This window comes from Plectrocnemia conspersa, unplaced genomic scaffold (assembly GCF_051122295.1).
Source record: "Plectrocnemia conspersa isolate PC_06_02 unplaced genomic scaffold, ASM5112229v1 ptg000003l, whole genome shotgun sequence".
NCBI classification, from domain to species: Eukaryota; Metazoa; Arthropoda; class Insecta; order Trichoptera; family Polycentropodidae; genus Plectrocnemia; species Plectrocnemia conspersa.
This window is the reverse complement of record NW_028277167.1, coordinates 4,489,223-4,503,954: the sequence shown is the minus strand read 5'-3', so window position 1 is coordinate 4,503,954 and position 14,732 is coordinate 4,489,223. Positions and strand designations below refer to the sequence as shown.

Genomic DNA, 14,732 nt, shown 5'->3' with positions numbered 1-14,732 from the left:
TGACTGCTTGTGACTCGCTTCCCCTCATTGGAGTCCAGGCTTTAATATCCAAGGCTGCAAAACTTGCTCACCAATCACAATCATGCAATAGCTGCATTTACTTGGTACTATTTGTCTTCCGTGACCGTTTCATAACAAAAAAATATTCATTTAATGCATCTTTGCGTGAGATTTATGAGGGAACCATGTATTTTGTGTAATCGCACTATTGTTTAATAATCACTTTTGGTCACAGTAATTACGCGAGCTTTAAGAATTAAACGAAAGTCTGTGTGGTCCTCATACTATTTTATTTTTTTAAATTATTTTCAATTTTTTTCCGTAAGGAAGAAAATTATTTGATAATGTTTTTTTGCTTTTATAATTTTAATACAACTTTAAAATGGCAAAAATTATAAAAAGCTTCTGAAAAAAAATTTGCAGCTTTTCTGTCAATGTTATTTTATTGAATAACGGAAAACATAAAATATTTATATACGTATTTTTGTTAATTTTGTCCTTCTTGTTAAGTGGACAATTATGAAGTTAATATATAAATGCGGAGCTGATCGTCTCAAGTGCTCGAGGTAGGAGTTGAGTTATTCTCCGAATATCTTTGATTTATTTTATAAGTGTTAAAGTCGTACGTAATCGCTATGATATTAATAATGTACAGGTCATCAGGGCCAGCCTCTAAAAAAGCAAAGAGCAACTGAAAAATTTTGTGTGAGAAAGACAAATTCCCGAGAACTAAAAAAAGGTTATCACGGAAATTTTTGTTTAAGATCCGCCTCGTAAAAATGTATATTATGAGCATAATCAATTTTGTAAACATGTTCGTAATCCAAAACAGTCGTATATCAAAGCAAATTTATCTATAAAAAATAATGAAAACTGGAATGGAGAAGCAAGATCGATCGTTTATCAAAGTAAAATTAATTTAAAACACTCGTAAATCGAGTTACAGGCGGCACTCGACTTTCGGACATAATTGGTTCCTGAAAATGTGTGCGAATGTTGAATGTACGAAAGTAGAGAAAAGGAAAAAAATATTAAATTGTGTGTATTTTAAAATATTTTTTTAACCAATAAATATACGATGTTTAAGAGGCGTTTAAAAGACATCTTTAAGTGGGGTTTGCGGGTGTTTTCTTTGAAAAGTTATCAAGAGTTAACTGTTGTCCTCTATTCTTTTTCTTTTCTTCAAATAGTATTTTATAACATGCTATGTCTTTATTGATCGCCCTACGCACTTGAGATATGCGTTCTCCATTGGGATCACAATCTTCCATAATATTTAAAAAATTGTCAAGATCCGTGAAGGCTTCATTCATATTTTTCATTGTTAAATAGTTTTCCAAAATAAACCTGTCTCATCTACATTAAATATTTGGCTAGAGGAATATTCTCCATCTTCAATAATTTTGGATAATTAGGAAATAAATTCTTTTGTAGCATCTTTATCCGCATCAGCCGATTCTCCAGTAAATTAAATATTATGAAAAGAATACCTCATTTTAAAATTGTAAAACCAACCATTACTTGCCTGAAAACTCGTGTTAAAATCTGTCCTTCCAATCTTTGTGTAAACTAAGAGCTTTTGCTTGAATAATTGAAATACTTAGAGGGACATCTTTTTGATGTTGGTCATCGATCCATGATGACAAAGATTTTTCTATTTCATCTGTTTTTTTTGTCGTGTTTTTTTGGAAATATATCTTTAAAGATTGTGAAAATATATCTTTAATTTTTAAAATTTTTAACGTATTCCTTAATTATATTTTTATTTTGAAAAATTGAACATATCATAGACCTGTTTGTATCATATGAACGTCCGATTAAAGTAAAAGATTCACCGCTATTAGAACGTCTAATAATTTCCATCTTTTTCTCGAATCGTGTGAAGTTTATGAGTCCTTGATTTCTTTTTGTTCGGATCAACACTGAAGTTTTTCTGTTTCTTACTCATGTTTATAAAATTTAAAAAAAAAAAAAAAAAATTAAAAAAAAATGTTTTTTTTTTTTAAATGTGTGAAATAGCGAATTGTGCGAAAGTCGAGGGCCGCCTGTTCTCGCAATCTGAGGTTACACTGTATTAGTGACTGATTATAGTCAAATATGCTTGCTTAAAAATCTTTGGTTAAATTTGTGGTGTTTCATATAGTATCTATGTAGTTTTTAAGCTTTATGCGTAATTGCTTTCTCTTTCGAGTTTTTTCAATTACTCTGTGAGAAACGGTGTTTCGCAGTCTTTTTATTTTCATATAATAATTTGTGTTATTGTGTCTTTTCAGGTGAGCTATCGGCACTCAATGCGGAGGAGGCGAAAGGTCTTCGGTGAGTGTTGCACGGGGTGATGGGGCCGGCTCTCGCTTCGGCGTGCGCGTCGTGACGGCGGTCGCGCGGCGTCTGACGGCGGGGCTAGTGGCGCTAGCGCTGGTGGCGAGTGCGCTGGCCAGCGCGCTGGCGGCCTCGCGGGGTGCGCCGCCAACACGGCCAGGGAAGCACGGCCCCGCCGCCACCTCCGCGGCGCGCGCCCTTCGCTCCGCCAACCTCAGCCATATCACCGGCACATCCAGAAAGATACAGCTCTACATCAAGAACAGACACTTGCAGCTGCTACCCGACGGCATCGTCAACGGCACCGTCGACGAGAATAGCGACTACAGTGAGTGGACATTTTATTTCTATAGTCCGTTTAGTACACCCTCTTTCCATGCCCTCACTTTCTAACATACGTTTCTGGAAACGTTAGAGTGTCGTATTTGCGACACATAGTCGGAACAACCCAGGTAGGAGGTCGCGCCTAACAGGCCCGGCGTTAGTTAGTGACGTAGCTAGAAATATTACAGAACAAATGTAATGATAAATTCAAAATCAGCGTATTATTTTAGTAAAAATATATGTATATCGTACGTATGGGGATGGGGAGCCATACTTGAGTATATACGTAATAATTAATAAATAATAATGTTTTCATTGACTAATCATTTTAATCGTCATTACGCTCTGGCACATAAAATACTAATTTTACCACCTATATCTCGTGAATTTTTATTTTTTGAAATTTCTCTCAATTTACATATCTTTTGTATACCTAATTCCTAAAATATTCATTACTTGATTTTATCCAAGTATTTTTGCGCTCTTATGACGTGCTTTCTTTTGTCAAACGCTCATTTGACGCACGCTATTTTGTTACAGCGCTACTTTGGTAAACGCTCTTTTTACGCAGCGCTTATAACGCAGCGCTCTTTTGACGCACGCCCATTTGTCCGCGCGCATTTGTGACGCTGCCATTAAAACTATATAAAATAAAGGCATATAAACACACTGTTAGATAGTTTACATATACAAGATGTCCAATATACTTTCTCATATAATAAACTAAAATGTCATATGCATCAAAGAGTATCGATTTCAATCACGACTTGAACTTGAAAGCTCAAGTTCAAGTTCGAGCCTACCAATGACCTGGCCAATCTATGGACAAATCACATCGCGAAACGACTCAATTAGGCGCAATTTAAAAATGCATCTGCATATTCAACTAGTTCCCAATTGGAACAATATCGATTTATTGACCCTGACCTTGCCGGATCACAATTATTTTATTCTAATATAAAACAATTTAAGCATAAAGCGACATTTGATATCGACGCGTGGGTATTAACCGCTTTGATCCTTTACTGTTTATTTATGTTGATTTATTTCTATTCAACTTTATTATTATATGGATGTAAAATCAATCGTGTTGACGTTAAGCGTCTATTCGGTAAAATGTATCGTTTTTATGACCGTGTCTTAAGCAACTTCTGATTCGACATTAGATCGATTGATCGTAAAACATCCACAGGCAATATATTATAAATTATAATAATACATCATTAACATATTTTAAAGATGCATTGTATGTTAAGCGTTAACATGTGTTTCAAAAAATAATTATGGTTATTAAAACGGCTCCGCGTAGCAATTAAGCCCACGCATTGATTTTTTTAAGAGCGATGAATTGGTGGCAGATAATTCAAAGACAGAGGCGTCTCGTTTATTTATTGTCCTCGTAAATCTTGCTATCATTTGCATACAATCGCGATAATCCTCTCGCGGATGTTTTCGTCAATATCAGAAGCTGCGAACTCCAAAGGTTTCGGCGGCGCTTTAACGATGGTCATTATTGGCGGGTTCAGAGGATATATGTACGTCAATGAAGTTTTTGCTTTTATTTTACTTTTTTGTGAACACGACAACGTCTGAGACCATTAAAAGTAATTCGATATGAAATCCTCAAACTGGTCTTATCGAGATCCGACGCGTATTATTCGCCTGGTGTTTTTTATTGTTATAAAAGCGTGCGCGAGATAAGTCCCATTGGAAGCTGGTGAGATGAAAAAATTATTGTATTGTAGTATTTACACTTTCGAGTGATTGTTGAATGCTTTGTCTTGTTTAAAGAAAGCCGCTAATATTAATTTTGAGTATAAATTTTATCCTCTAATAAGTCCTGTTTTTGTTATTAAGTGATGGAGAAACCTGTCTTTGTAATTAATGTTAATTAATGGAGCTGGTTTTTTTTTAAATACAAACGACTATGTTCATTAATGTAGGTACATTGTACTTAATGTGTATTTTTTATTTTGTTTGTCACTGGTAAAACTTAGTAGCTTTGATACTACTAAGATAATTGAAATAAAAAAATATTTTTAGTAAAGTACATAAGTATATTTTAATAAAATATTTATTATAATTAATAATTGTATAGCAAATAAATTTAACTTAAATGTAATGTTTCTCTCAAGCATATTTTTTTGTAATATTTGCCAGTTTCTAAAATTATGTGTGTATATAACAATATTGCAACTAATATAAAATAATTAATCAAGTATTGATAAAATAGCTTAAGCAAGGTAGCAAAATCTTTAAGATTATCATTCAAACCTAACACATAATCAATAGTTTATTTTCGCTTTATTGAGTAATACACTCACTTGGTAAAAGTAATAATATTTATGCTGATTAAGTTTAAAGTGTGTAGCTGTATTTTTACTGTGATATGTGTATAGTATAATTCCACGCTTTATAGTATTATTTTTCAATATATTATTATTAAGTAATATCATTTGATTGAATGGTGTTTTTAATATTGATAAATCGTTTCTGGATCTGTTAAAGTTTAGTTCCTGTATTATTATATACTTATTTTTTTATAAATGTTAAGATAACTGTTAGCTTTTTTAACAGTCATTGTTCAGTGCGTTTCGAGCTCAATTTTTTTGGTTTTGTTCGGGATACATGGTAATACAGCTACTATATATAGCTAAAACCGGGTTACAGAACTTAACCGTACCATATATTGACTGCGTTCATGTATCTTCATATCGATTGATGTTTTTTTTTTCGTATTTTAACGATACTTGTACGTGAGGTGCGTCATATTTTTTCATCAATTGTACTGCGAAAAGTTCGAAGCTTTTTGACACGTGCCATTCTAAGAGAAAAAAAGTTGTCTGGTTTTCGAGATAAAGCTGTTGAGACTCGGTGAGCAGATAAGAGGATTATGTAACATTTGCCTATACAACGATTCAATTATTTTGCATGGTAAATATTATACAGATAATATAGGCTTTAGGTTGTTTTTTTATGATTTTTTAAATACATCTTCGGCTCATTCATAAACGTAATTTATGTTAATTCGGGTGTATATAATCTTTGCGGATGAAATTATCAATGATTAAATTTTACGACCGCGATATATATATTTTTATTTTATATAAAATTACATCATAATCAAACCTGTTTATTTGCACGATTGAGGTAAAATTAGATGTAATAATTTACCGGTAGAAGTGAAGCATTGCGCATAATTGAACGTCTGGCGCATGAATTTCTTACTCGCGTGTATCATTTTTTAGATTAGATTCTTTGAGTTTTTTTTGTCGATACCGGCGAAATGCTCAACGAGGTGTGTAAAAAATGGAAATTTATGAACGTATCGCGGATGAATCTGCTTGTGATATTTAAAAATATTGTTTTGTGTTTATTTTCCGATCTTTGGATTATTAAAATTATGTTTAGAAGCAGTCTTTAAATTTTTTCCGCACTTTGTTAAAAGCCTGTTTTTTATGAGCAAAGTCTTCATTCAAATTTTTCTAATATTTTTGATATAATTGGCAAGATACTTATCGGTCTGTAGGAGAAATATTGGCAGATTCTGTTTTTGGTTTCAGTAAAATTTTAATTAAGCGCAACCTTCCATTGGAATTGAAAGTAAAATAAAGCTCATTACGTTATATTCATCTTGGCATTTATATATTTTTCTATTATGTATTTTACATAATAAAATACTTATTATCGTACTCCATTCAATAATATTTACCTTATGAAATAACTGGATAAGATAATAATGTTTCGAGATAACTTTACATATATAATGCTACTAATGCTGTATTGTACAATACATAGCAAAATAAAATTGTGTCAATGACCTACTGGACGATAAGAACTGTGTGCACTTTTGACTTTTCAAGTGTACAATTCATTGCAAATGAAAAGACCTACTTTATTAAATGAATAATGAACTAAATGTCGTTCTATATAACTCACAAATATATTTTATAACAAACAATAAGACGATTATCGTAAATTATATTTTAATACAATATTATTTGGCGAAACATGTAGTATGTGACTACAAATACCAGTTAATTGTATATATCACAGTACCTTCTCTCATACTTTAACACCTGAACATACGATTGTAGAATATTTTCGTAGATCAATAGTAATAGAATGCTCGGTGCATATGAAGCAACGTTGTGTTTGTTTGCCCCAATTTTTAAAATGCTACACGATGAATGATATTATGACGGTATAATTAATCATTTATAATTTAATTAAAATCAAGTGACAGTATCTCGTGATCTATAAAATAAATTAACTTCTTCGGATTATCTAATGATAAATTATGACGTTAGATTAATTTATTATAACTATACATGAGCATAAATTTTTATTTAGTACGAAGACGAAGAAACCAGATTATATGAATGAATAACGTAGTAGATGATATATTATTAGGATAATAACTACTGATTCTAAAATTTTGTTTCAACTTAATGCACATTATTAGCTATTTACTTTAAAATAATTTACAAAAAATATCATTGATACATTTGTATTATAATATAATTTAATAAAAATTGGAAGTAAAAGATAGATACAAAAAATATGGCAAAAATTTTAAATGTAAAAAAATAAAAGTTACTCAAATATAAAAATAATATTCCTTTAAATATATACTATATTATATCTAAAATCACTGAAAATATATTTTTTAGATATGATATAGTATTTATTGTGAATTTTCGCAGTGTACTAAGACATACATTATGATATAATAAGTTTAGTTTAAAATTAACCTATTGGAATATTGTATTATTTAATACATACCTACTTATTGTTTGAATGATGGATTTTTTAAAGCTATTTTTGTTATACTTGTAACTATTAATTTCCATATTTCCATACAGTTATTTATTTATTACTGTACTATTCCTTTATAGTTTATAAAATTTCAAAAATATGCTAATCATAGCTTTAGGCAGAAACTTTTGAAATATCATTGCTCCTAGTATATTAGCGATATTTTGTAGGCTATATATTGCTTATGCGATCAATTGAATCGGCAGTAAGCTGCTAGTGATTAATTGCTGGCGGTAGATTGCTAGCGATACATTTTCTTAGACTCACATTATAGTAATAAACTGTAATTATTAAACACATATATGCTTGAGTGATATAATCTTCGCAATAATCGCACAATTTTAGTCTTAAACACATGTCAAACTAATATTTGTAAATTATTCCGTACTGCGCAAAAGTTACATAGCTCTAGTAGTTTGATTATATCATAATTTGGGGGTTAAACTTATCACATTTTTTTTATGAACATTTTTCTTTCAACTTCTTATTTTAAACGCATGTATGTATGTCTTATCGACTATCAAGTGCCGCAAAAACTACTCTTTGTGTGGAAAAGATGCGCGGTAGTCACCGCGTTCTACCCTTGCGCAAGAGACTATTGTTCTTCCACGCATGTATTAGCGATTGCCGGCCGTTTCATTTTCAAACCGTAAATGCATTTTGTAGGTGTGTATTTTATATAATATATCTTAACCTATTTTATATAAAATATCTTAATTTAAATATTTATTATTTGCAAAATTGGAATAAACAAGTATTAAGTGGCTCTTGTCTACAATTTGTTATACACAAACAAATATTGAATCCGCTGTTTTTTAGATATCATTAGATTGAAATTGGTATAGCGCCATAATGTCGTACACAATATTATAATCTCATTGTGTGTGTTTATTATATGACATAACTTAATTTTCATCTAGCCGATGTGATGGTTTTTTATAGACTGTTCAGATTGGCGACAATGTTGTTGAGTTCTTATCTATAGTGTTGTATTCATGGGGCAGGGTGTTAAATTTCAACACGTGGTCAATTAAACATTGCGTGGGGCAGGTCAGTCAGATCAAATCAGAACATACATCTGGCACGCGTCGTTCCTATCTAACAGTGCACTAGATTTTGTCAAAAGTTCATATGTATTTTGGCTGGACGCTGGGAAGTTAAAATACATTATTACCTAGATGCAATTTTTCAATTTCTCCATAAATTTATTTTGCCATGATCCCCGAAATAATTGTTTTGGTATTCTTGAGTCAAAATCGAGGTGAAGAAAGCCCACAGGCTGAGATCGTTGACCACTGCTATATTATAGCTTCCTGTCTGAATGTTTGTTAGTCACTACGATCCCACTTGTCATAAACTCCTTATCAATGGTCGAGTACCTCTTTGAGAAAGATAAGAGCGTCGTGCCCTTTTTTTGCAGCGATCAATGGACGGAAGTGTGGCCGAATGAATGGAGAGGATTCATTCAGAACTGTTCAATGGGACTGACTTCCAGTTATTAAAATAATATTTAGGTTATGAATAAAAGCGCCACTATATTTTTATTATATATAAATATAATATGTTATTGATTAGTTAGTAAACAATTATATGTTATTTTTTTGGGTTAAGTTGTATTAATCATAGGTTCGAAAAGTGCGTCTTATTAGGCTATATTTGAACTCGCGTTTATTCCAAGTCACAAGCGAAGTGGTAGTTCTGCATGAACACAGTGATAACAGTAAAACGGTGCGTCAGTTTTTTGGCTTATATATCCTTTCTTTCTGGCTAATTTTGAATCACCGTAACACATTAACTGTGTTACGGTGATTCATATTTATGTATACCGACCTTTATTTTTGTTCAAGTAAGGTCCAAGTATTTTTTTTGTTTTTTTTTCTGGTAAGCTGAAACTAATAAAAAAATATTTTATTATATTAATAATGTCTATAATATTACAGAGGATTATTTATTAAGTTTAAAACATAATCTCAATCTCGACAGCCAATGATTAATTTATGAATTTTATTTTCTTGTTCTCGTTCATTTTTACTATGATATTTATGAAATCATTAGCAATGCAGTTAAACGTATTTCATATGCAGCTTCTTTGCTTTCTAAGTTCGTGGTAAAAGATAAATGTTAATGTCTTTGTCAAACAATGAATATAACCATTAACCTGTGTTTTTAATATTCGCGGTATTCATAAAAAACTTCAGTTAGAATATTACACTAAATGGTTCTATATAATCATTAATATTAACCTTCACTACTTTTTCTTTCAAAAACTTGTTAAAAATACATTGATTCTTCTGGTATTTTATGGAAAATTTTAAAGGCAAATTCCCATAATAAATTAAAAATTATATTTGTCAAATGAAATATTTTGTAAAAATTTTAGTAGGAAAGATTGAGTTTTTACAATATGAATCCATATTGCTTCAGTACTTGTTGGGCGGAGATATGCACCAATCATTGTCTTTGTTCAAGTGAGGTCCATAGATGTTCTTCGAAATTATTAATGAACCTTTAATACATACCCGCCCAGATACAAAGAAAACAAATCAATGAAAAATTATTAAAACACAATAAATAACAATAAATTAACAATTTTTTGTTAAAATAATATGATAAAGATAATTTCAAGATCAAAACGTTAGAAATACATGTATAGAAAAATACTGCGTATTTATTATTTTATTTTTAAAAAAACATTAATCTAAATACATTGGTCATAGATATCTGCCTAAAATCAATATAAATTTAAAAAAAATACACATATTATGCCTCTTTTATCTCAGTAGTTTGTTGACATCTGTATTAGGCTGATTGTATATCAAAATTTACAGAAAGTTCCACGAACTATTTGTTGTTAACGACAAGTGCAACGATAAGGAAAAATATGAATTTCATTAATACAAATCGATAAATCAATCCAAGAGCGCTCCACCCACTTTGACATTATATGTCACTGGGTAGAACTTTGTTTATATCGAGAAGAGCAGAGGCGGCGCGTGACGGTATGTTAATCGCTCTGTCAAGAAAAAATATTAATTAGGCGGCCCCTGTATAACCTGTTCGTTCATTTCGCGTCAAAGGAGTTCACGAAAACAGTCCTTGCAGTGCAAGTGTCCTGGATTCCTCCGAAGACAGACGATAATTGCTGAATCATGGGGCGAATTAATGAAAGTTTTCCATAAGCAAAAGAATCCGGTTATTGCTAAACGTTTTAGCTCAAAAAGCAGTTTATAAAGATTTCCCTCGCGTGCGACTGATTTGTTATATTGAACGAGAGAATCGCCTTTAAAGGTGTTGTATAAAGTTGAAATAAAAATCGCACTTGTTATATAAAATATCATGTAACATGTTAAATTAAACATCTCTCTGCAATATACATTTATTGTACCAAAACAACCTGTACAATTTCAGATGCATATAAATCTATTTGCCTGTTTACCTGAACGTGATTTGTTTATTTGGGTTATGACGTCAATGTACAGCTTATATTATATGCAATAATTTAAGACCAATTAACTTTTGATGCAATTGCATGTTATTTATAATAACGTTTGATTCTGCACGTAGACACAAAATAATCTAATATAATAATTCAATTAATTCCGCGACTTTCATTAAGAGAGTTTCAATTGCATATTCATATTATATAAAACAAATTATATTAAATTATATGCACCTATATTTAAATTAGCACGCATTCTTAAAGTGTCCCGTTTAAATTGCAGTCATTCATATTCAGAAGCTCTGTAGTGGTTTAATTATTTTTAACCACATACGTTAAATTAAACGCGAGAAAGTGCACGTAGAAAATAAATCAATGGAACTCATTATAATTGACAAAACTGTGTTACTAATGAATAATATAATAACAGAAAATTTAAAATTAATACTCCGAGTTAATATATATGATTAATTTTACAATTTTTACATCCTGGAATGCCTTTATATCGTATTCTAAGAACGGAGGATAAAAATTAATTTACAATTTTTACTAAAGTTGGTTAATTTAATTTCCTTACATTAATTTTGAGGATCGATAGTACTTAGAAAAAAGATAACAAGCGCGATTTTTTTTCGAAAACTGTGTTCAATGGTTAAGCGCAAGGCTTTTTTTAAAACCAAAAAGTGCCGGAACTCACTTCTTTTCAAGCATTTTTCTAAAGAAAATTATATTTAAATTAAATTTAAAGCAGCTTTTCATATTTCAGAAAGCACATAAAAAAATTATATGAATGATTTATTAATTTGAAAATTTATTAAAAAAATGTTTGTTTGCATTTGAATATTACACTATGTTTTATAAATATGATAGCTATTTTTTCGATATTACTATGGACTTTTGATATAAGAGTATTGGCTAAAGTGAACTCAAACCGAATTTTGGTCAATAGGAGGGCGCAAAAACAATTATCACTTCTCAGAAGGCAAAAATTCACGTCAAAAGCAATAAAATCGTGTCGGCGCCGTCGCAGTGGGAACGCTCGGCAACGAGCGTTCCCACTGTGACGGCGACGGCACGATTTTATTGCTTTTGACGTGGATTTTTGACTTCTGAGAAGTGATAATTGTTTTTTGCGCTCTTCTATTGGTCAAAATTTGGTTTAGATGTTTTTTATTTGATTCTCAATCATTAAAAATCGTAATATTGTTAAAAATATCGTGATTTAAATTGCAGTTTTTTATCTTTCCATATTTTGCATTTTTACTTTTTATAGCTTCTTATCGTACTAATATTTCTATTTTTAGAGGGACAGACTGTTGAGAAGTAACCGAAATTTAATTTTTTTAATTTTGAGGTTACACTTTTACTCTTAAAAATAAATAAAATGTTATATTGACGTAAAAATTAAGAAATAAAATGGAAGGTATAATATCAATGCCTTTTAAACATTAATCATACCGTAAAAAAAGCTGCCGGAACGCCGTTCCACCGCTTTACATGACATTAAAGCACTGGTTGAATGCATCGTTAAGGTATTGTTTTAAGTGCTTTTCACAAAAATAAGAATACAAAAAAAAACATATTTTAAAATTATATACAAGTTACTGGTATGCAAAATTTTTTTTAGTATAAAAAAGAAAATTAAAAACAAATATGAAATAAAAGTAAGAGTAATAATATCATTAATTAATTAAAAATACAAAAACCTTGTTTGTTTGAAGAGAAAATAAATGCATAGTAATACAAAAAGTTAGTCATAAATCAACTCGTTTTAAAAGATTTTTTAATTTTTTTTTAACTGGGAAAAAATATCGACTAAAATATTTTAAATTAAAAACTTTATAAACATGCATATTATTTAAAATAAAATTAATACTTAGCTGCATTTAAAAATCTAACATCAGTTTTAGTAAAGCACTTAAACATACTGAATATTGAAATTATGCACCTATTTTTTCCCAATATTTTTCGGGTAAAAATGGGTTTAACTTAAAAATAAAAAAAATCAGGAATAAATTGGTCCATAAGACTATGACTACTTTTGCAGTAAAGTGTCTTTTTTGTTTAATTTTCATATGTACAGATACTACGTTACTTATCAGCAGGCTATTTATTTTGAGAGATAAAACTCACTTTTGGAACACTTCTTACTTTTACTTATTTCTGTCAAAGGATGTAAGGATATTAAAGACATACAAATAAAATTATTTCTTTATTTGTAAAATCAGTAATTTAAATAAATTTATTGCCAATTTTAACTACTATTGAAAGTAAACAAATTTTTACTTCAATATTAAAAAAACTTATTTCATTACGTTAGTTATCCCATAAAATTAACATTTTGCAATATTTGTTATGCCATATTCAATACGATTGCAAAATTTATATCGTGTTTATGGATTTATTTGCAAGTTTTTAAGTGATTTAAAACGTGTCAATAAGTACTATATTATAGCTTAGAAATAACTTGCATGCACATTGCATTTATCAATCGGCAATCCATGTTAATTACTATGAACTTATATACTTTATATTACAACCTATAATATGCAAATATATTAATTTTAATGCACAGATGCAGAGAAAAGATAAAATACACAATATAAATATTAAATAAACTATTGATTTATTACGTGTATTATTATATGCAATAAATACGCATCAATGGTGATTAAAAGATCGTTAAAGTTTTATTATTAAAAAAATATCTAACACCATTATGCCGTTAAGCGTTCCAAGTAATGATCTATGGGTATTTTTTAGATATCAAAAACGAGTTTTTTTAACATAGATAAATTCTTGCTAATTGTATACATATTTGAATGTATATTTCGTAATCAAGATGCACGCAAAGCCGGGATTAAAAATAAAATCATTGATGTTCTCGCTGCATCCGAATCAAAGATGCAGATTCGTCGGTCCATAAAGCATCTTGCGAATTCTCTGTTTGCCGTTAATCACCAGCGAGTTTATCATCCATAAATCAAGGGTCTCCTTTGCGATGTAGCGGCGAGTGATTTGTGTTGAGGGTCGCAAGTTCGAGACCCCTCGGGACCGAAGGATTAATATGTGTTCTTTCTGAAAGAACGAATGTCACTTCTGTTTTAGCGGATCGTTTTTCGTGGATGTTTATTTCTTGGGTTGTTGGTGCGAGGAAAAATTAACGACGTGTTTAACCTTTGTGCGAGATGTTGTGCTACTGCGGTGTGGGTTGATTAATTGGGTATCGGACGTTAAGTGGTTAAACGGTCGCTTTCGTGTCTTGATTGTTATCGAAGATTTAGCTGGTGGACATAAATATTGTAAAAACAAGCACACTTTAATTATTTTTCTATTGTATTTTCATATATAAATGCGATGCTTTTAGAAGGTCGTCGACCGAAACAGTAATGTTTAATGTATAAGGCTTCCGGTGTCTTGCTGCTTAAATGATATATTTTTTATAAAATTAAAAGTGAAAATATACCTCATACACTTTGAAAAAGGCATAATGAATGCGCATTTTCTGCGTTTCGGTGGAGGGCACCTTTATGGGGAAGTCCGGCTAAAGACGAGAGCTTGACGAATGACAGCCTGTTGTATTGCGACCTATTTTAAAGTAATCTTGACATTAAGTTTAAAATAAAAAAGAGTAAACTGCTATCATTGCAGGCGTCTGCCAAAACAAATACGAGTTTCTCATAGGTGCTAAGTCAACGATTTATATATTTTTTAAATGGTACTATTACGCTTTCCTATATATTTTTAAAGGCTGTTGCAAAGTAGTATTATATAGTGAACAGTCGCTACGCTTTTTTAAAAAAACGCTTCATTGGTACATAATAAATTCTCT

General features: G+C 30.6%; 1 protein-coding gene across 3 annotated transcripts in view; it reads left to right on the top strand.

Moving 5' to 3' along the window:
- bnl (fibroblast growth factor branchless) overlaps positions 1-14,732 on the top strand; it is a 130,365-nt gene that overhangs the window by 36,120 nt on the left and 79,513 nt on the right. For all 3 annotated transcript variants that reach the window (XM_088183240.1, XM_088183238.1, XM_088183241.1), the window contains exon 2: positions 2,274-2,647. The gene's annotated coding sequence lies outside the window, so the exon portion shown is untranslated. The remainder of the gene's footprint in view (positions 1-2,273; positions 2,648-14,732) is intronic.